Source organism: Episyrphus balteatus, chromosome 3, assembly GCF_945859705.1.
Source record: "Episyrphus balteatus chromosome 3, idEpiBalt1.1, whole genome shotgun sequence".
Taxonomy (NCBI): domain Eukaryota; kingdom Metazoa; phylum Arthropoda; class Insecta; order Diptera; family Syrphidae; genus Episyrphus; species Episyrphus balteatus.
This window is the reverse complement of record NC_079136.1, coordinates 121,632,701-121,655,815: the sequence shown is the minus strand read 5'-3', so window position 1 is coordinate 121,655,815 and position 23,115 is coordinate 121,632,701. Positions and strand designations below refer to the sequence as shown.

General features: G+C 27.9%; 2 protein-coding genes across 4 annotated transcripts in view; one reads left to right on the top strand and one right to left on the bottom strand.

Annotated features, from left to right (window-relative positions):
• LOC129917127 (probable chitinase 10) overlaps positions 1-23,115 on the top strand; it is a 79,522-nt gene that overhangs the window by 17,728 nt on the left and 38,679 nt on the right. Inside the window, exon 2 of one of the 2 annotated variants that reach the window (XM_055997489.1) lies at positions 10,782-11,020. The exons of the other annotated variant lie outside the window; for it this stretch is intronic. The gene's annotated coding sequence lies outside the window, so the exon portion shown is untranslated. The remainder of the gene's footprint in view (positions 1-10,781; positions 11,021-23,115) is intronic. 2 annotated transcript variants of the gene reach the window in all.
• LOC129917129 (transmembrane protein 65) overlaps positions 1-23,115 on the bottom strand; it is a 74,547-nt gene that overhangs the window by 40,428 nt on the left and 11,004 nt on the right. The gene's annotated exons all lie outside the window — the stretch shown is intronic.

Below are 23,115 nucleotides of genomic sequence, written 5' to 3'. Positions count from 1 at the left end.
TCTGCGAACCAAAGTCTGGTAATAAGTTTTGGTTAACATATATGAGTTCATAGTGATGCATTAATATAAAAAAAAATATAAATTCATTTATTTTTAGATTCTCGAACGAAAACAAACACCAAAATCAAGGGGTACCTACTCCTTGTCGAAAAAAAATGCATTTTAAAAAAATTTCCTGCAAATTTATCAAGTGAGATATCAAAAGAAAGATCTCTTTAAACTTTATTCATAAATTAAATTTAAGGAATCCTTGAGATCAGGTTGCTGAGTTATATTTTATTTCTGTAAACAGTAGTTGTTTTTCACTACCTAGTTTCGCGTGAGCCCTATTTTTTGAAAACTCGATGAAAATTTTTTCAACAAACTAAATGAAATTTAATTAAAAAAAAAACTAAACTTTTCTTACTGATTGCAAGCACAGATCTATAAGAAATACGTTTAAGAAAGTTGGTCTATAAATGTTTCATTGGAAAAAAAAAATCAATAAAACTTCTGTTATTCTTTTGAACTCCTTCTTTATCTCATTTCTCAATTTGTTCTAAACAAATAAGAAATCATCATGTTCCTTTTATAGCTACATACACTTTTTATTGCTTGCCCCTATCGTTTGTTTTATGTTTTGTGTACTTTGTCCTTTTATTATATTGTTTTTTTTTTTTTTTTCTTCTTCAATCTATCCATCATCTGTCCAAAGTATTTTATAAATTCAGCATCATACTGGTTCAGGGTACTTGAAAAATTCTCCTCCAAACTGTTGCTCGTGATAAGGCAGGCCAGGCACATATAGCTACCTAAAAAAGGAGCACGTTCAAAGGAAATTGCTTGTTTAAAAAGTTTTACCTTCGACCATACCTGGCCATCTTAAGGTTTTCCCATCATCAAACTTGTATCCTTGTTTGATTATAACAAGAAAAAAAAAATGAAGAAAAAAAAAATACATGGTTTAACCTAGATATCTAACCTATTCAATGGTTTAGGTGTAGGTACTAGATATCTTTGTGGTTTTTTATCAGATTTTTCCTTCCTCTGGATAATCTTATTGGAATGTTTTGCTTGAAAAGATTTACATAAAAATAATAGAAAAACAAAATGAGGAAAAAAATGGCCCTTAAAGACTATTACCACTAAATTTCAATGAAAAAAATATAGAAAAAGCAAAAAAATAAAAAATCGTCTTGTCGGTGGATAGAGTCGACGTCGAGAAGGTTTAACCCCAACAAGTTGAAGTAGATTCTGTAGATATATAATGTATTTTACATTATTATTTATTGTAGCACGTAGCATTTGATAAAAGAAAATCTAAGAAAATAAATTACGAGAAAAAAAAAAGATTGTTTTTTTTTCCAAAGGAAAGAAAATAAATCCACATTTGGACACACGACCTACAGCTAGCAGCGGTTAACGTGAGGGATTTCACATACCTATTTCTTAGATATAGTAGGTATTGGTTACGCTTGGATGTAATAGAAAAAATAAATAGATTTTCACTTTTTATCTTGAAAAGATATAAAGTTTATAAAATACTCGGATGGGGGCTTGGTTTAGGTTTTACGTTATACTCATTCGTACATTTTTGTCGGGTTTTGTTAAGTTTCAATCACAAAAAAAAATCGAGTAACTTTTTAATATTTTTGCTTTTACTTGCGATATATGTAAGTAGTATATACATACACGGTTAAAAATTCTGTCGTAGTTTTTAATACAACCTTTGGAATTAAGCCTTTTTCAAAACAAAAATTACACTGGTCAACAAAATTGAACTTTTTTTTTTTGCCACAAGAACCAACATTATACTTTTCTAGAGGTTTTTGACGTGCTGAACTCGAATCTGAAGTCAGAAAAATATAATTGGCCCCCGTTTTTGAGATATTACCGTTATGAAATGCTAAAAAACGTCATTTTGGCTGTTTTCGAGCTTCTAATTTTATGTGGGGTAATTCATTATAAACAAATTTGTACCAGTGATTATAAGAACAGATATTCTTCTTTCCCTGGGCATACAATTTTTGCCACAAGAACCAAAATATACTTTTCTAGAGGTTTTTGGATTGCTTAACTCGAATCCGCAACGTTATAATGGTTATATGTCAAGAACGGAGGCCAATAGAATTTTTTTTGATTGCGGATTCGAGTTTAACAACCCAAAAACCTCTAGAAAAGTATATTTTGGTTCTTGTGGCAAAAAAAGTTTAATTTAGTTGGCCAGTGCTGCTTCCGAGTCAAAGATCGGTACCTAATTTTTTTAATATCTCGGGCAGTAAAGGAAATATCAGAAAGATTTAAACATTTTTTGAAAGAATAAAACTAGTTCAAATAGACATCGTTATAATTTTTTTCAAAATGAATTACCCCACATAAAAACATAACCTCGAAAACAGCCAAAATGACGTTTTTCGGCATTTTCTAACGGTAATTATTTCTAAAAAGGAGGCCAATAAATATTTTCTGACTTCAGATTCGAGTTCAGCACATCAAAAACATATAGAAAAGTAAATTTTGGGTTCTTGTGGCAAAAACCTTGTTTACCAGTGTTATTAGTTTTTAATATTGCAATTTTAATACACAGTTTATTAAGAAATTTTTTTTATTAATTTCAAATACAAAAAATTAAAATGTGATCAAAAGTATTGAAATATTAAAAAAAAATTGAAAAAAACTAATTCCTTTGCACTTAAATCAAACTTTATTAAAAACGTAAACGAAAATGGAAGCCATTTTAAAAAAGAGATAATTTTTTTTTGTGCTTGGATCTAGGGTTATCGCTACCTGAAAAATTGTTGCTATTTTGGTAACCTTTTTCTGTTAAAAAATACAAAATCTGAATTTGCACTAATTTTTAGGTTTTGTGTTTTTTCGAAGTAAAATGTATGAATTACTGGCAAATTTTGATCGGCAATAAGATTTCACTCACGTAGTATTATTACTATTATAAATTTAGGATGAGTAATCACTTTCAGAAATGTTTTGTTCCATTTTCAAGAAGTAAGAAAGAAAATACTTAAAATAATAAAAAATAATAAAAATGAAAAAGAAAGAAATACACGGTGTTACAAAAATGAGGTTTTAAAATATACGCGGGCGGAAACCTATCACGTTTTGTAGAGCTAGTCGCACTGATTACGAAACGGTATTTAAAAAGTCCCTAACACCCCCAAAATCTGGAGTTAGGGGCAAAAAACGGTTTTTTGACCTTCACCCATTGAAAAAAATCTAGCTTCGTCAAATTTTTACCCATTTTCGATTTTTTTACAGTTCCTGATAGGAGATAAATATACCTTTTGAACAATGTATAAAATATGTAACTCGGTTAAACCACCTAGAATTTATAAGCTGTCAAAGTTCAAAAATTCCATTTTTTTTCGTCATTTATCCAACTTCGACATCAAATTAAAGTATATATTTTCACAACAACATGCTGTTTTAAAAATATATTCTAAAATAATATTTATTTCCAAAGCAAACGAAGTATTTTTTATGAAAATCAGTTTAAAATTGGCTTAGAAAAAAAAATTTACGATTATAACCCAGATACAGAAATTCGAACTTTTAGGCATAGAACAAAAATGTTGTTTTGGCACGTAGTAGGATAACTTGGGCGCCATGATTTGATAACGGTTTTTTGTAGAGGAGTTGAATACAAACATTTGTATTCTTTGGGAGGGGGGTCTATCTCCCCCTGTTTAGGTGGGAGTGGCGGTTTTATAAAAAAAAAAATTATCAAAATAAAAAAAAATATTAAAAAACAACTGCAACACTTACAGTAATAAATGATACCATTTCCGAAAGGCAAAATTAAACATTTATTTCTAATTTTTAAATCAATATATTATAACGAATAGTTTTTGAAATAATCGATTTCAAAATTAAAAATAGGCGAAAAAAATGTTTAAAAACTCATTTTATACTATTTTTTTTTTCAGATTGGAATTTTAATAAAAAAATTACTCACACAGAAAACTGCCTCAATTGATTCCTTATCGAACCGTGAAAACTATATGTTTCTATGTCTTCTAGTTTTTGAGAAAATTGAAAAATTATTTTAACAGATTTTTCTTGTTTCAATTATTTTTTTTGTTTTTATTTGTTGTTAAAATCCAAAATGGGTAAAAATTTGACGAAGCTAGATTTTTTTCAATGGGTTAAGGTAAAAAAAAACCGTTTTTTGAACCTAACTCCAGATTTTGGGGGTGTTAGGGACTTTTTAAATACCGTTTCGTAATCACTGCAACTAGCTCTACAAAACGTGATAAGTCTCCGCCCGCGTATATTTTGAGTGTTACACCGTGATATCATTATAATGAACTTTAACTTTAAATTTAGGAATACGTCTTTGATTTTAAATACAAAAATAATTAAATTTCAGTAAATTTTGTATTAGACTTTAAAATGCATACAATCAAAGTAGCTATGTATTAAATTTAAATAAAATTTTGGTGTTGCCTCGTATGTAACCAAAATGTTTGTAGAATCTACACCGTGTAACAAGTTATGCATTCGTACAAAAAAAAAAGTTGAAATAACAATCAGACATGACATTACGATGATAGAGAATGCCAAAAAAGTGAGTCCCGGAAGTCCGTCTGTTTGTAGGTGTCTCAATCTGTCTGTCTGTATACTAAGCTACAGCCTAAAAGGATGGACTTTCCAGAGGGGTTTTTGGAATTAATTTTTTTGACCAAAAATAACGGTACTTGTCATGTACTAATTTTAGTAAAGTTTAAATTTCTCGAAAGTCTCAAACGATTTTGTTAAAAAAATAATTCAAATGTAAGTTTTAAGACAAGGTCTACCTTTTAATGAAAATCATTATCATTTTTAATCCGATTTTCTCCGAAACTACTAATTCGATTTCAACGAATTTTTTTGTTGACAGGCAGTTATATAATTTTAATATAAGACAAATATAAAATTTTGAAAAAATTTATTTTTGGATTACACTGGTCTGCAAGGACATCCTCCTTTAAATAAAACTATACTTTTCTAAAGGATTTTTGTATGCTGATTCCGAATCCGAAGTCAGAATTGATCTAGCACGTCACGTTTTTTAGATATTCCCGTTAGAAAATCTCAAAAACCCTTTTTTTTGCTGTTTTCGAAGAAATATTTTGACATAATGTTATATTTTTCAATTAAAATTGTTACGGTTTATAAAAGAACTTATTTTTTTCTTTCAAATTCAGTTTCAATCTTCTCAATATCTCTTTTCTTCTCCGAGATATCTTAATTTAAGTAAGTTTAGCAGGTTTGGCATATCTTATCATAAAAAAAATGATCTCTAAAAATTAATATATCTTTCTCCCTAGAACAAAAATATACTTTTCTAATGGACTTTAGTGTGCTGATTTTGAATCCGAACTCAAAAAACTTAGGTCAGCTCTGGTTTGTGAGATATAGTAGTTTTTATTGAGATTTTCTAAGAAAAAACTTGATTTTGTGATACTTTAATGCGAATATCTTAAAATCCTCACGTAATAGAATTTTTTTGACTATGGATTCTAACTCAGCACATAAAAAACTATAAGAAAAGTGTACTTTTGTTTTTAGTAGAAACAAATCTGAAGCTTTACAAGGCAGTTTATCGAATGGTTTATTACAAATAAGATATTTCTAAGTAGATAAATAGCATATAAAATTACAAAACACGTACAAATTTTGTTTAATGTATTTTATTATGGTTTTCTTTACATATTTGACTTTTTAAATGCGTTGATATTTTACATTTTCCTTAATTAAGGTGTTTTTGTTCCTGTAGGATTTACTAAAAAGTAAAGGATTTCGATATTTCTGCTAATTTTAATAAATCAGTATTTTAAAATATGAGAAAACATTAATGTAAAAGGACATATTTGGTGTCAAACGATAGGCCATATTACGAGGAATAAGTCCTCAAAATTTGAGCTCAATGCTACAAATAGTTTTAATTTTGCACGAGTTCAAATAAATCTAAAAGGTTGATTTTTTAGAAACTACCCACATTTTTCAAAAATCATTTTTACAAAAATGGTACCTGATAGAATTTTTCTGAAACCAGATTTAGAAAAGTCTAATCTTTCATAATATCAAAAAAAATATTTGAAGGAGAAAAAAAAAGTTAAATTTTGCAGTGTTATTAAAAAAAAATTTTGATTTTTTTTCTTTTTAATTTTTTTTTAAATTTTGGCTTAAGATGTTCATTGGTAGTTTATTTATTTGATACCTATTTTAAAAACTAAGTTTATGATTTTGAAGTTTTTTTTTTTCTAAAAATGCCTCTTATAAAAGAAATGAAATGGCATATACTCTTTTTGGAGCTCAATTTGATTTCAGATGTTATTTTTTTAGCAACTTGAACCCGACCCAGTGCAGTGGTGCATTTTATTTTAGACGCATTTTCAATCATAAAAGAACACCGTACTAAAATATGCAAAGCAAAGCAAGCGTGGGTGTTCTAGTACTTACATAAATCACTTTGACATTTTTTTTTTTTTTTAAATCACAAAAATAAGCAACTCAAATAAAGTTCACCTTATATCGATTTATTAGAATAAGATATGGAGCATTAATTTGATCTGAATTCAAATAAAATTAAATTTTGCAACCTTTTCAAAAAAAATAAAAAAAAAAATAAAGGTTTAAAGAAGCAAATTGAATAAAAAAGAAATAACATATTATTCTTTCTTTTATTCCTCCTCTGTAAATGGAGGCAACATCTTTATTAGGGGATAACCACATTTTTGCACATGTGACACAGTTGTGTGTGTTTTGAATATATTTTTCTTAACCCATGACCTTTTCTTTTAAAATAAACAAATTTAGTCTAATATATTTACATATATTTTCTTTCCACTTTCGTCGGTACAATGTGTGTTTTGAAAACATTCCCTAAAGAATTATTCAAAAAAAAAAAACTTTAAAGAGCTCCGTAGGTTTGAATGCCAAAATCGATACTTTTTTCACATAAAATTATTTCAAATAGCAAAAAAAAAAACAGTTCTTTTAGTTTTAAATCTTGCTTTAAAATCTTTCTCAAGAGAAAAATGTTAATGGAAAAAAAAAATCAATTTATATGGTTGGTGATTTAAATTAATGGACACAATGGTATTTCCTTTAATTAAAAATAAGAGTGATGGTTTTTTTTTTCAATAAAAAAAAAAACAGAAAATTTTTATAGCGAAAATAACCATTTTCAGGATTAATTATATAACAATTTCGTTTATATTTGTTTTGTGAATAATTTATTTTCTTGTTAATTGAAAATCATTTAATATATAATGCAATATTTTTTAATCGATTAAATTGAAATTAAGTATTCCACAAAATAACACTTTAAAAAGTTCTGTTTTCATTTAATTAATTATGGATAAGTCGAGTATACATACGTAATTGTGTATTGTGCGATTTTTTGTTAAGCAAATAATAATAAAACATAAATTATTGTTTTCAATCAGTGACATATAATGGTGACATCGAGTTGAACTTTCAAGATTTTTTTGGAACAAATATCCGTTTAGTAAAGCAGCTGCACTAATCGAGAAAGACGTAAAATAGAAATCTAGCCACTGGCTCTTTGGTATAAATGCAAAATTAAACCATTTAAAAGGTCAGATTATTTTCTATAAGGGTTAGATTATCTGATTACTAGCTCAAAACTAGAACATTTAACATTAAAATCTAAGAATTATTAATACAAAAAAGTCACACATACGCCGCAGTGACCCTCTAAATTAAATAGCAATGAAATTTTTTTTAATCAGTTACTGGTTAAATATAATATATTGGCTTTTACTGATCATTATCTGGCGGTAAAAATTAAACAAGGTGTGCAAATTGGGTGATGAGACTGGGACTCTTAAGCTGGAAAAGCATTTAGATGGTCGGTGTTTGAATGTTTTTGGATGTCCCAAAAAGGATTTTTATTGGGATGATTTTTTTTTTCAATCTTGAGAAGAGGAAAAAGTACCCTGATGCAGCACATAGCTAGTTGTTCAGATTTTTCTCATCCAGTTGGGGATGATTTTACAAAATATGATGAACAGTGGTGTGTGGCAATTTAAACAGCGGAATGAGGGGATTTCAAGTTCAAAACAAGATACAGCCTGCAACACAAGACCTCTAAAAACGGCCAATGCTAATTCAAATTTTAACAGAGTTGGACGTCTTCATAAAGAATTGGATATGCTATAGTTTTTAAAGTGCCATGAAATAAGGCCAACTTTAAAAATTAAATCAAAATCTCATAGTGATGCGCTCATTTAGTGCACAAAATTAATTATCACACAAAGATCAAACATAAACGGGAGAATCAATTTTGCCAGAATTTTTGCTTTCACAAATTCCACGGATTCTCTGGGGGCTTAATTTTTTTGCCGCTTCGCGTTTTATTGGAAACAAATTTGCCCACGGGAGAATCCATTTCGCCAGAATTTTTGCTTTCACACCTCAAATTTGGTTTTCCGTGAGCTAAATTTTTTCCCGATTCGCTTTTGTTAAGTTATAACCCAAATCTTTGATGTTTGATACAAAAATTATATAGGCCATATCCAAAGTTCTTCTAAGCTGTGATTTTGTCGCTTCTAAGAAAAACTGGAAAGAATGTTATTCAAGGACAATTTAGGTCTACCTCTTAACCAATTTTTTATAGAAAAGAGCTGCTTCTGAGTTCTAACCTGTGTAATAACTTTAGACTCCATTCTAAGTTAGATCCGGTTCTAAAATATGACTAAAAAATGAGAATTTTTCATTTAAGGCTTTCAAATGTTACTTAAAAATAATTAAAGTTACTTCTAAACTTACGTTTAGTTTTCTAGTTCTTATAAATATTAAATAAATAGGCAAAAGGTTTCAAATAATTTTTTTTTTTTTAATTTTGCTGTAAATATTTATTGACATATGATTGTAATATACACTAGCCCAAAAAATTAAGGGAACAAAAAAAAAAGTTGTGATTTTTTTTAGTGATTTTCGACAGGCTGTATCTCAGTTAAAAATAATCGCATAATGACAAATCAAAAAGCATGTGACATTTTTAATTTTTCTTTGGTGTATCTAAAATTTAAAAGGTTCAAATAAACTCAAAAGAATTTGATTTTGCTCATAAAAATATGATTAGAAGTAAGTCATTTACAGCTGCAAAAATGTGGTGTTTTAAATTATCTCAAAAATTCAAACCCTCACAACAGAAAAACTGTTTGATGAATAAGTCTGAAACTTTGCAAAATTTAAGGTCTATTAAGTTTCAATAATTAAGCCTTAGTTTAATCTTATCACCCATAGTTATGAAATAGCGGAACATTTTCTAAAAAAAACTGTAAAAAGGCCTATTTTGATAGCTTTTCTGAATTGATATCAAATGTACGAAAACATTTTTTTTTTTTTAACAAAGCAAACTTAATTTCTTTGTAGAGAATTAAATGAAATTTTTAAATGTATCCTTAAACTTTCTGTGGAGTGATCCGTTGTTGAGATATTGATAGTCAAAGTCAAAAGTATTGTTTTTGGTTCGAGGACTGATATTGTAGTCTAAAAAAAATCGTAGAATTTTGAAACAAAAATAATCTTGAAGCCAAATAAATAGCATTTCTAAAAATTATTATCATTTCATCACAAAAAATTTTCCCATTTTTTTTATGAGAAAAGTAAAAACAAAAAAAAAATTTGAAAATGTTGGTTTTTGAACAGTTCCAACGATTAACCTATTTTACCGTTAGAAATAAAATATTAAGTCATAAAATCCTAAAACTAGAAAAATGTAGCTTTCACTTTTTGATTTGTTATGAATAAAAACATAATTTTTATTTTGTTCCCTTAATTTTTTGGGCTAGTGTATTATAATTTGACATGGTAATAATATTTTCGATGTATCAATTTATTTCCTTTTTTTTTTGTTTTTATTTTTATAATTTTTATATTTATAGCGAAAATGTTGGCTTGCTATTTTTTTTTTTTTTTTATATTGTTTCCCTGAAAAACCCTATACACAAAGTAAGTTATTTTCGCTCAATTTAAAAATCAAAAATTCATAAGCTTTTTTCGTTTTTTTTTTCATTTTCATTTTTCTGCTAAATCGATATTTTATATCTCATACATTTAAAATTACTTAACAAAAACAAATACAAAACAAAAAAGGTTACAACCTTTGATATCCTATCAGGAGTTTATTATTTTTATTTTTAACTTCAAATGGAATACTTTATTTCTTCTTCTTGCTTTGTTTGAAAATCCTCCCTTGGGGTGAATAATTTTCAATGATTATTTTTTATTCTTTTTTTATATTTGCATATTTTGTTAACGACTTGTTTTTAGTGGTTTTATTGAATTAACATAGTATCTATAAAAATGTTAAATACAAATAAATCACGAGAGGAGGTAAATAAAATGGTAGGAAAGTCAAAAACTGCGTGAAAAGTGTCATTAATTAAATCTTTAATCAAATGAACCATAAACAAAGTCTTACGAAATTTCCACTTAAAGAATTTTCATTTAATTAAGCGAACTTAGAAAATCGTTTACAAATTAAATTTTACTGCGAAGACTGGAAGAATAAATGCCTCAAAGGCACTGGAGGATATACTAATTAATGTTTTTCTTGAATCAGAAGTACCCTGTTAAATTTAATAGAATAAATAGTTAATATAACCCAATTAACACCCGATGATAAAAATGTCAAGTAGGTATTTTGTACTGTCGTTAGAAAACTTCTTCTATTTTTATTAAAATCATTGTGCCTGAATACTGTCCTTTTATTAGTAACAAGGAAAATATTTTTTGAATTCTATTTTTATATCTTTTCTATTATCCTTAAGCGAATGTGCTTTATCCTTAACCACATTAACCATTACCATCTGATGTGTACATGTGTCATAGAATTCCCCGAAGACCATACAATATTGTTGTGTATATTACCCGACTATTCCTTTTGAAGTCACACGTACTCGAATACCATTATCTTGACAAATAAACATATTATAACCAGCACGAATCTAGGATACTGATACATACCAAAACACATGCGATATATGCTCACCTTAAAAAACGTTTAGCGGTAAGTGAAAATATTTAAAGTGTATTCTATATAACAGTATAACATACCCACACGCCTTATGTTTACATTCATTGAGCTACTTCTTACAAATTAAAAAAAAAATGTTTGTTTATTGCAACTAGAAATATTTTGCATTTAAAAAAATTGCATAATAAAAAATTTTTTAAAAAGAAAAATTACAAATAAAAAATTTTCTACATTGAAAAAAAAATTCTATGCAAAATGTTTTTATATAAGCTTCAATATTATAGTTTAATCATTTATTTGCAAAACATGATAAGTCCACTTTTTTTCAAAATTCGTTTTTTTGACTAAATTTGTACTCCAGGGATAACCACGTCTGTCTTTAAAATATCAACTATCTACTCCATCTATATCCGATTTTACAGCTACGCGAAATATTTTTTTAGTATCAAAAACAGAAAAAGTCCCGGACTTATCATCTTTTGAAAATAAACAACAGCTTCTTTTTGTGTAAATGGTATATTAGATTAATGGCTGAAAATCTTAAGTTTAAAGCTACTTTAAAGTTAAATTAGCAGTCCGGACATTGTATTTTATTCTCAAATACAATTGTTTGATAGACTGGGGCTAAAAGCAAATTTGCATATCCATTTAAAAACTAATTTCACATCCGTTTATTTTCAAAGTATGATAAGTCCAAAAGCGTTTTTATTTTTTATCTTTTGAGCTATCGCTCCAAAAATTAAAAACGAAACGGTATTTTGTAGCTAGGCAAGAGTTCTACAGAATATATTTTTTATAAATTTTTCTACGCATATCAAAAGAAAATAGAACGTTTTTTTCTTCTCCTGAAAAATTTAAAATCATGGACTTATCATGTTTTGCAAATAAATGATTCAGTTGAAATAGCTTATATATGGTCAAATAGCTAAAATTGTAAAAATTCGACGAGTATTAAAAAAATTATTTAATACACATATTTTGCATTGAATGTTTTTTTTTTTTTTTCAATGCAGAAAATTTTTTATTTGCAATCAATTTTTTTTTTGTGCAAAATATTTTTTTAATGGAAGTATTTTTAGGTAAGTTGCAAAAAATATTTTTTTTTAATGCAAACATTTTTCAGTTGCAATAAGTTTTTTTTTTCAATGCAAATATTTTTTAGTTGCAATAAACAAACATTTTCTTAAAAATTTGTAATGGAAGCAAACACATTAAAAATAAAATGCATTTTTACAACCCAGCGTTGAACAGGCTAAGGTGATTTGTGATAGTTTACAGTCATATTTCACTTTGTTGCTTTACTGGCTGTAGAGAAAACAAGAATTCTAATGTTATTGACAACTGACACAAATCTCCTTAGCTGATTCAATTTCTGAACATTTTGAACCTTATTACATTGTTAATTAATATTAACAAATTGTTTTTTAAATTAAAATCAAATATTTCATTTTGTGGCAATGACACCTGTCATTTTACTTCTACAATGAGAAATCTGTTGCAGCTTACAGAATTTTGTTTTAAAGAAAGGACAAACAAAATATGTACGGAGTTGGAAAAAAATTATAGAAACAAATTGACCTTTAATTTATGATTAAAAAAAAAAATTGTGTCAAAGCAACCATTCTTGCGGTTTTCATTGTTTTTGAAATCACTCCTTTAAGAATGGTGTGGAGGTGGAAAATGCACAATAGATGCAATACTCAAAAATATGTATACTATCATTATATTTGATTAAAAAAGAGAATTGATGAAATCGTGGTGGGAAAGCTATATACGTTTATTTTACTTTGGTCAACGCATTTATTTGTACATTATTCCAATCCAAAGCCATGTTAATATTTGCTTAAGGAGCGCTAACTTTTTGAACCTTTTTTACTTTTTCGAGATTTTAAATTTGAAAGCTATTTTAGAAGGCAATGTACAAAATACGGTGTTCACGTTTTCCAATGTGATTGGGTGATTTTTCGCACTCATGAAATTCACTTTTTGGCCGCCATCTTTGATTTTATTTTTTTATTAAATATCTATTCTTCCTAGGTAAAAGTTGTTTGTACCAAAAACATAGACAATTAAATTTCGCGTCTTTTATGTTGCGAACACTTTTTCGACATTCTGAATACATATTAAATAAAATGCACAAAAAGATATTTTAAGAAAAAAAATTTCGAAAATCGTTAGAGCCGTTTTTTTAAAAAAAATAATTTTTTATAAATAAAAAATTTCTAACATTTTTCAAAAAAAAAAGTTGGTATGCTGTTGGTATGCTATTTTGAAGAAATAATTAATTTACACATAAAAACAAAATTTCAAAATTTTTCATTGACCTGTTTCCAAAAAATTGATTTTTCAAAAAAAAAATTTTGAAAACCCAAAAATTATTTTGTTGAAAATTTTCTAAAATTTTAATATTACCATTATCTAAACGCTTTTGTATAAAAATTTTCGTTGAAATCGGGTTAATCTTAATCGAGATATTCAGAAACCAAAAAAACCGTTCAATGGCAGGTACCGTTAATAACGGTACAAAAAATATTTTTTTTAATTCCAAAGTTGGCTCTTATGTTAAATACTACACACAAAAATTTTAATCAAAATCGTTAGAGCCGTTTTTGAACAAAATTAACTTTTCTATTTCCGTTATATGGCAGGTACCGTTAGTTTTGGTCATAAAAAAATTTCAATTCTCCCTCTAGGGAATCACCAAAAACTGCTAAATACCAAGTTTGAAGAAAATCACTTCACTCGAGGTATATACAGACAGACAGACAGACAGACAGACAGACATGCCGGACCCACTTTTTTGGCATTCTCCATCATGTCATGTAAAATTGTTACCTCGAGTTTGATTTTTTTTTACGAATCCTAAACTTGCCCTATAGTACCTATATCGCAAGTAAAAAGTTACAAGTAAGAATTTTTTTTAAGTTTTGAGCACTTTTTGTCAAAATTTTGAAAAAATCTTCAGATAAAAGATTGTTCACTTTAAAATTCTCTACAACTCAGTTACACAATTTTTTTTTGTATCACATACAAAAGTTATTAATACTTTTTTTTGTTAAAAAATACCCTATTTCTTACCAAATGAAAGAACTTAAAAATAAAAAAAATTTGCACGTCTTGAATTTTCTCTTGTAACACAAGGCTATAAAATACTCATTAATCATTTAAAATTCAAGATTTGGTTGAAAAAAAAAAAAAAATAAGAAAAAAAGTAAAGATAAAAAACACAGACAAAAAAGTATATTAATAACAAGCACTTGATAGGTAATATCAAAAGAATATTTTAAATAATATTTTAGTTTTGTTAGTTTTTAATTTCTCGAAAATGACGAAACAAATCTAAAGAAAGCACTGAATTTTGAAAAAAATTAGTTCAAAATTTTTGTTTGCAAATTTTGAGTTTAAAAATAAGTTTTTTCAAAAACTATTCCTTAAAAATAGCTTTACTTAAAAACAAAATAAAAAGTTATTGGCTTTACAAAAAGATATAACACGTCATTATTAGTATAACCGTTTAAGTTAAGACATTTTTATATCATCATATAATAAAACGGCAAACACTTATTTTGTGGTACAAAATACGCGGCCCACAAAAACCGAAGGGGCATAAATTATATACCGAACGATAGGAAATTTTATCTAGATGTGCAGAATGTATACTTTATTTATTTTTTTTTGCCGAAATAGATCAAAACCATAAATTAAAATTGAGGAAAAAAACGAAAACAAATGTGCTAAACCACGCCCTCTCCCTTCTGGAAGTGGAAACTTCTAAAAGCAAAGACGGGAACCTTCGAAGACATTCTCGAATTTCGAATAAAATTAAGTGTTGCATATTCTTAGTAGTTAATAAAGTGATTTATATAGTGTGCTTATTTGAGAATAAATAAAAGTTACAATGCACTCGAATTTTGAGTGCGGGGTCGGCTAGTATAAATTATTAAATATTAATTTTTCCTCATAAATTGGCGCCCCAAAGAAATATCGACCCACTTGATGTAACCTACCTTCCTTCGGAACCTTATTTAGAGTACGGTATATCGCCACTGACGATTAGTCTCTATAGAAACTGCTGTGATGTGTACATATTTGCATAAAACTTTTCCTATTTAAATCGACCAACTTTTGTAGGTGTATTCACTCAACCGTAAACTAACCTCGCCCTAATGCTATTGACATGACATTCCAGATTACAGGAATTTTCCTTTTCACAATATAATGTAAAAGGACAGCTCTATTTTATCCGTGGAAATATAAAAAAATGTAAAAAAAAAAAAAAAACATAAAATGACAACAAACCTTTCAACCTCTTAGATATGCTTGATAAATAATATTGATTTTGAAGGAAGAAAAAAAGATAAACAAAACAACGAACCAAAACCACCTGATGTGAGTGAAGTGATATTTGCGTGATAAAATATACTTTTTGTCTCAATACAAACACACAAAAATATATAAATTTAATATTACACTTCGGTGGAATTTAAAGTGCTACAATACCATTTCGAAAATTGATTCGAAAAAAATGAGATAATAACGAATTCGCGCCTCCTTAAAATCAATAAAATATCCTTTTCTGACATTTTATTCGGAATTCCATCAAAGTTTTTTTATTTTAAAATTAAAAATTCTTTAAAGAAAAAAACTCATTAGTCTCAACATCCTGTTGTTTTTTATTTCATCCAGGAAGTTTGCTCCAATTTGTTGGAAATAAAACCAACGAACAAAAAAAAAAATCCCTCAATATCCTTTGTGTATAATTAAAACAATTTCCAGTTTTTGTCTGTGTTTAATAAATTTGATTATTGTGTCAACAATGAGTCTAAAAGTCATGTTTTTTTGTGGTCATAAAACAACACACACACAAAATTACATCGAGGCGAAGAGTTATGAAGAGTTGGTTAGAGAGATAACCCGACCATGTTTTAGCCAGATGAATTTAAATGATAAACAACAATAAAGTGTTGAATAAAACAACTTCAATCAAACATGTTATATGAATTTATTACCATTTTTTTTTTTTTTGTTGGTGTTGGAATGGAACAAGAAGTTCATTTTATTAAAATTTAATTTTATAGAGATGATGATGACGATGGTGAGGAGGATGGAAAAGTTGGGGAAAAGTGGAATGCTAATTGAATTTAATGTTCCACAAAAGCATCTGTAAAATTCAATTGTGTAGAATACGAAGTGCACTTGAGGGTATACTATTCTCATCGTATACTTGTACTTGTGCGTACTCTCCTTTTTATAGAGACAGATTGAGGCAGGCAAGGAGGTATACTCCAACTATATGGGAAAAGTTGGTTGTTCAATTCGTATTTCAGAGTAGTGTATCGTATCGACATTAGAATGCAATTTTTGTATTCTTGTTAAAGGATTTCTGCCACGAGGATAAAATGTATTCCTCGTTTTATATACATGTATGCATGAGAGAGTTTTCACACAGATTGACGTATAATAGGAATTTTTTTTTTTTTTTTTTTTGTTTTCCAATTTTCAGGATTAATTCAATGCAATGTGAAAAATAGAAAGAAATCTCTGTAAGTATGTGAAATGATTTAGGTATTTTATTAAAATTGAAATTGTTGGTTTGAGTTCATTTAAAACAAAGATTTCCAGATAAAATTAAACTAAAGTAAAAGTAATCTAATGAAATCAAAACATTGATTATTTCTTGCTACATTGGTATAGCATTTCATTTGGTTCGTAAAATTCATTTATATAGATATAGAGCACGGTGGGCAGGAAGCATCGATAGATTGCACAAAAATGTCGACAAAAACTGCAAGTTGGGTTGTATTTGATGATGATTATACGTGCAAAATTCGTTGGAATTGAAATCCTAGCTGCTCCTTTTCAAAAGTTATTCATATTTTTGTATTTCTAATCGGGACAATTTGGAATAAAAATCAAAAGTTCTTAGGCGACAAGAATTGATAACGGTATTTTGTAGAGGAGTTTAATACAATAATTTTTTACTATGGGAGGGGGGTCCATCTCCCCCCGTTTAGTCGGGAGGGGCAATTTTCTAAAATATCACGTTAAATACAAAACAAATTATTAAAAAACAACGGCAACACTTACAGTTATGAATGATACCTTTTTCAAAAGCTAGAATTGTACACTTGATTCTTATTTTTAAATCAAATTATTGCAATTAATTGTTTTCGAAATAATCAACTTCAAAGTCAAAATTTGGGAAAAATAAAAACACAATTAAATACTATTTTAACCAAGACTGTAAATTTAAATATGAAATAAATCAATGAAATAAACTGCCTCAATTAACTTGTAATCAAATTCTGAAAATTATATGCTTCTATGTATGTCTTCTAATTTTTGAGAAAATTAAAAATTAAAAAACTACTTTTTATCAGATTTGTATTTTTTAGCTGTTTTCGTGTTTACATAAACATAATGCTTGCAAGCAGTATGCCCCCTTGCAACCCCCCTGCTTGAGCACACTTTTATAGGATTTGGGTAGGGTGCGAGTTTGGGTGAAGGCAAATTTTCTTCAGAATTCTTCAGAATATAAGCGAAAATAGTTAAGAAAATGAAAATCTGATAAAAAGGTAATTTTCTTATTTTCAATTTTCTCTGATATTATAAGGCATAAAAAGCATATGGTTTTCAGTATTTGATAAGAAATTGATTGAAGCAGTTTATTTCATTGATTTATTTCATATTTAAATTTACAGTCTTGGTTAAAATAGTATTTAATGTGTTTTTTTTTTTTTTACTTTTTTTTCACAAATTTTGACTTTGAAGTTGATTATTTCGAGAACAATTAATTGCAATAATTTGATTTAAAAATTAGAATCAAGTGTACAATTCTGGCTCCCGTCTAAACGGGGGGAGATGGCCCCCCTCCCATAGTAAAAAATTATTTTACTAAACTCCTCTACAAAATACCGTTATTAATTCTTGTCGCCTAAGAACTTTTGATTTTTAATATATGGCCTAATGTCTTAATCAATTTATTGACTCTAAAATACCCAAATGTACATTTATAAGTATACCGAAAATTCATTTCTTTCCACAAAGTTTGACAGCTTTTGGCTGGACACGAAATAAATTAGACGCTTGTGTTAGTTTTTTAATGCTGAGGAACTAAAATATGAAGGTACATAACCGTCGTAAATTTTGTATTTGTATTTGTTTTGTTAAATTACTTATTCATACAAATATCTTTTGAAAATTATGTTTACTATGCTGTGTAGAACTGATTTTTTTTACTGTTTAACTTATAAAAAAAGTTATAAGTAAATTTTTGAAAGATCAGGTTGTGGGTTGCATTTGCCATTTGTTTTTGGGGAGGTACATTTGCCAGAGGCGAGCTTCATCAAAAGGGGAAGCTAAAAAGAAGTTTTGTTTATAATTATTGGTTTTATTTGTATTAACTTTGGTATTTAGGTAACTGGCAATCCCTTCCCACCCCCCGTGGCAAAGCCTCCAACCTAGGGAGGCTTTGCCACATAATTTTTCGTTTTTTTGAATAATTTATTAAAAATAGAAACAATTAATATATCAAGATGAAAAAAATATTTAAGTGAACATAATAAAGTCAATAATAATATCAGATATAAAAAAAAGAGGTTGTCTGTAAAGCCGGTTTACGGACGATGATTTTACGTGATAAAGTCGTAAGAAAACAGGTTGTGTGCTTTTAAAATGAGCCATTTGAAGTGTTTATTTATTTCAAACAATCATAATTTACAAGAAATAGCTAAAAAAAATACCTTTTTTCTTTTCTCATTATATTAATTTTTTTATTTTAAAAGCTCACAAAAAAAATTAAACCATTAAAAAGCCAAATATTTTTTGTAAATTTTTACAATGAGCAAAAATTATTAAAATAATTTATTGAAAACAATCATTTCTTATGAAAAAAGTGAAAAAATCACTTCACCCAAAAATTCATTTTTTTGATATAACAACCTATAATAAATTTTATACTACCTGAAAGCTTATTGCTTAAGCTCAAAATATATATAAAGATCATGTCTATTAGACATCTACAAAGAGAGCTAGAATTTTTTGAACTCGATCAAATATCAAAAACATGTAAATTTATCTTCTCACGCTATTAAATTTTTTTTAACAATCTGAAAGCTTATTATCTTAGCTAAAAATATATATATAGATCAAGTCTATGAGACATCTACAAAAAGAGCTAGAATTTTTTAAACTCGATGAAATTTCATCAAAAAAAGCAAAAAAAACATTTGTTTCTATGTTCTCATGCTATTAAATGAATTTTTTCCTTAACAATCTATAAAAAATTTTATATCATGTGGAAGCTTATTGTTTCACCTTTCAAATGACGTATCAATCTCATTTCAAAGATGCCTACAAGAGAAGTTAGAATTTTTTAAAGTCAACCATGTGGAATTTCCAGACTGACATTAAGGTACTTCCCACACTGGTTGCTGTTAATGGCACAACAGATCTCCACTGGTGGTTTGAGGTTTTTCGCAAGTTTCTTGATTTAACATTGTGTGGCTTGTAGTTATTAGCGTTATGTGTGATATACCAAATGAAAGGTAATTGTATCAGGATGCTCATAAATGTTTAATCAAATTCCTATCTGCTCTTGGTAAAAAGTTATAACCTGTTGAATTCTAAAATTTTATTTTACCGTTATCTCAAAATTGTGTTTACAAAAATGATTGAAATTTCGCACACATATAGTCGTGGATATGGTCTATCATTACTCCATATATAATATTCCTTAATCTATTAAAGAAAAAAAGATAAAAATAAAAAACGATGAAAATCGGTTAAAAACGGCCAAAAAACCTGTTTTTTAAAAACTTATTTTTCTCCGTATTCTGTCAAAACTCTTTTATCGATTCCAATTTTTTGCACATGTATGCGCATCAGCCCTACATGTTCTATATTACTTGAAATTTTTTGAACGCTCAAAAAAAAAAGCTAAAAATCAAAAACTACCTAAAAATACCCCTAAAAAAGTAGGTATTTTTCAAAAATTCTTATTTCGAAACGCAGAGTGTTGGAAAAAAATCCGTATTAGACGCCTAATTTTTTTTCTTTCATCTTTCACCTGGCACCTTTTTCAGAATTTTTTCTTAAATGCAGTTATCCTTAAATCAGTCTCCTTTATCTATAGCAAAAAGAATCAACTCTCTACGACCACGCGTTTAGATTTAAGCCCAAATGTCATCTTTCTGTTTTACCCCTGTTTACCCTATTAAATGACGGAATTTTTAAAAATCCTTCATTTGGATTAAGCTTTAGGTTATTATCTTTCAAATAAGCTATAGGAGATTTTTGTATCTCTAATAGGTTATTTTTAATTTAAATTTTTTGCCGCACTGCGAAAGTGCGAGAGTGTAACGTTAGAAAATGGCGTCACTTTTTTGTGGTGGCTGCCATGGTTCATCGATTTATAAGACATTATCACGTCAAAAATTAAAACAAACGTAAAAACTTTGCGTCAAGTCAATTTTTCCTAAATGCTGGCAAATGCTCCCCCTTCTACCATATGTACTGTAAATTAAAAGATAAAAAAGTTCTATTTTCTTATCGAGTTAACAATAATTGTATGTCAAGTGCACCCTAATCTTAAACAAATCAAAACTATCAATCCAAATCCTTTTTGAAAGAAAGCAAAAAATTGTTGATAAGATATTTTAGTTGATAAGATATTTTAGTTGATAAGATATTTCATCTTTTTTTTTATTGATACTTATAAAATATCAATCACTCGTATAATTTTAAAAATTAATAAAAAAGATGACCACCTGTTATCAATGAAAATATCTTCTTTTTTTTTTTAAAGAACTGTTATAAAGATAAAGTCTTACTTATTAGTTATAGGGTAAAGTCGGGGGATATGGCACCCATTTTCGTTTTTCGTTATAACTTGCGAAATAAAGAAGATATCTACTTCAAACAAAAGCAGATTTATTTTAAAACTATTTCTTAAATACAAAATAGGTACATAAGTGTAATTCAAAGATAATTTCTTGTAATTTTTTGCAAAAATAAAAATCATTAAAAAAAACATGATTGAAAAAATGGAGGGTGATATGGCACCTAATCGAGGGTAATATGGCACCCTATTTCTTCTTGATATTTTTTTGTGACACTTGTTGCATGTGTTGTTGAAAGACGTACACGACTCATGAGGACAAAAGTGACATTATGATTACTGCCTTATTCCACACTTTTCAGCCAATCTGAAAGCTATTTGGAAAACTTTTAGGTTTTGGTCATTTAGGAAGACTTTTTAAGGTAGTTAAGTGTGAAGGGAATCGCGAAAGGCTAAGGTCCTGCTTTTTTGACATTTTGACATTCAGCGGCTACACCGGCTGATCTGGGTTTTAGTCCTTTTGGCCTGGTTTGCTGAAATTTTTTGTAAATACAATTGTCAGTTGAGATATAAATAGGTTCAAAAGTATATGCGGGGGAAATGGCACCGGTGCCATATATCCCGAGGTTTTTGGGTGCCATATCCCCCATTTGACTACACTTCTGTTTCCCTCAAATGACACGAATAATCACGTTTGCTTAGTTATTGCAATGAGCAAACACAAAAATAAAACCGTTATCGTTCTTTTTGTGTTAAAATGAACCCTCGGCGTCAAATACTTTTGGAACCACACCTACAACAATTTTACACAAAAAAAATTTTCGCTCAAATTGAACTCACTTTTTTGTTTGTCCATTTTTTAAATTTAAGTGGCAATGGTTACTGCGGATCCGAATGCATCCACTGAAAGCTTACGTCAGACTGAATTATATTTTCCTGTTTTTGCTTTGAAAAGAAGTCATTAAGTGGGAGATATTGAAAGGGTGCCATATCACCCGTGGTGCCATATCACCCGACTTTACCCTAAGTAAAACATATGTAATTTAGATGTACATATATTTATATATCTTTCTTATAAGATAATTTTATAATGTTTGTTTACATTTTACGTCATAAAATTTATGACAAGCGAACATATTATCTATGAATTGATTCGGTTTTATCAGTATGGTAAAAGTTGAACTAAATGAAAAGGAACTTCGTGTTTTTATCTCACAAGCAAATATTGTTTGTGAATGCATAAATATTGTCATTATAGAAGATTCATTTAAATATTGAAAGTACTCACGCTTCGACCCAAAAAATTGATATGTTTGAACATTAAATTGAGTAAATAAGTAACTTGAAATCGGGACTGAGACAATCCGATTGTGATATTTACTCTTTTAACCCTTAACTATAGTGGTGGGTCCAGGGGACCCACATCAACTTTTAAAAAGTTAATAAAAACCGTTGAAAATGAATTTTCTCTTTTTTTTTTTTATTTTTTTATTTTTTTTTAAATTGTTATCTTTTGATGCTTAAAAACAAAATTTATAAAAAAATTCAATTTTGTATTTTATTTTATCATTTCAAAACACCACAAATTTTCACCACTATAGTTAAGGGTTAAATGTCGATAGTCAATTATTTCAACTTTTACGGATTTCGGCTCTTGCCGTACTTTTTGTTATAATAAAGATTTTTTTGAACATTATTTTAAAGATCATTAAGCCCGAAAAGTTAATTTGTACCATTATTTTTTTTTTTTTTTTTTGTTTTTTTTTTTTAGATTTAGATTTTGAAACCATATAATTTTTACCTCATTTAAACAAAAAAAAAAAAACACTTAATTTCCTAGGTAATTTCATCCAAATAAGGTTTCAAAATTTGTATGGGAATTTATCTCATTTTTGCTGGTCAAAATCGAAACAGGCTATAAATTAAGTGAATTATACAAAAAGATTTCCTAGACTTAAAAAAGAAATAATTTTTTAGCAGAGCATTGAGTCCACTTTACAGCTTATTCCTTTAAGAACTCTATCTGGCTATTCAATCTCTTTCAACGTTTCCATTACAATAAAAAGAAATGTCTTTTCTGGTTGCTGGCAATGTTTTGAATATTGTTCGGTATAAGAACTGGTAATAAAACAATAATTTTGACGAAGAAAGTCAATTTTTAGAAAAAGACGTCAAAATAAAAATAATAGGTGGTGACTATTTTTACGAATCCAATTCAAAATAAAGCAAATTTACATTTCCGATCATTTAGATTATATTGAAATTTAAATGAAAACAGATTAAAAAAAAA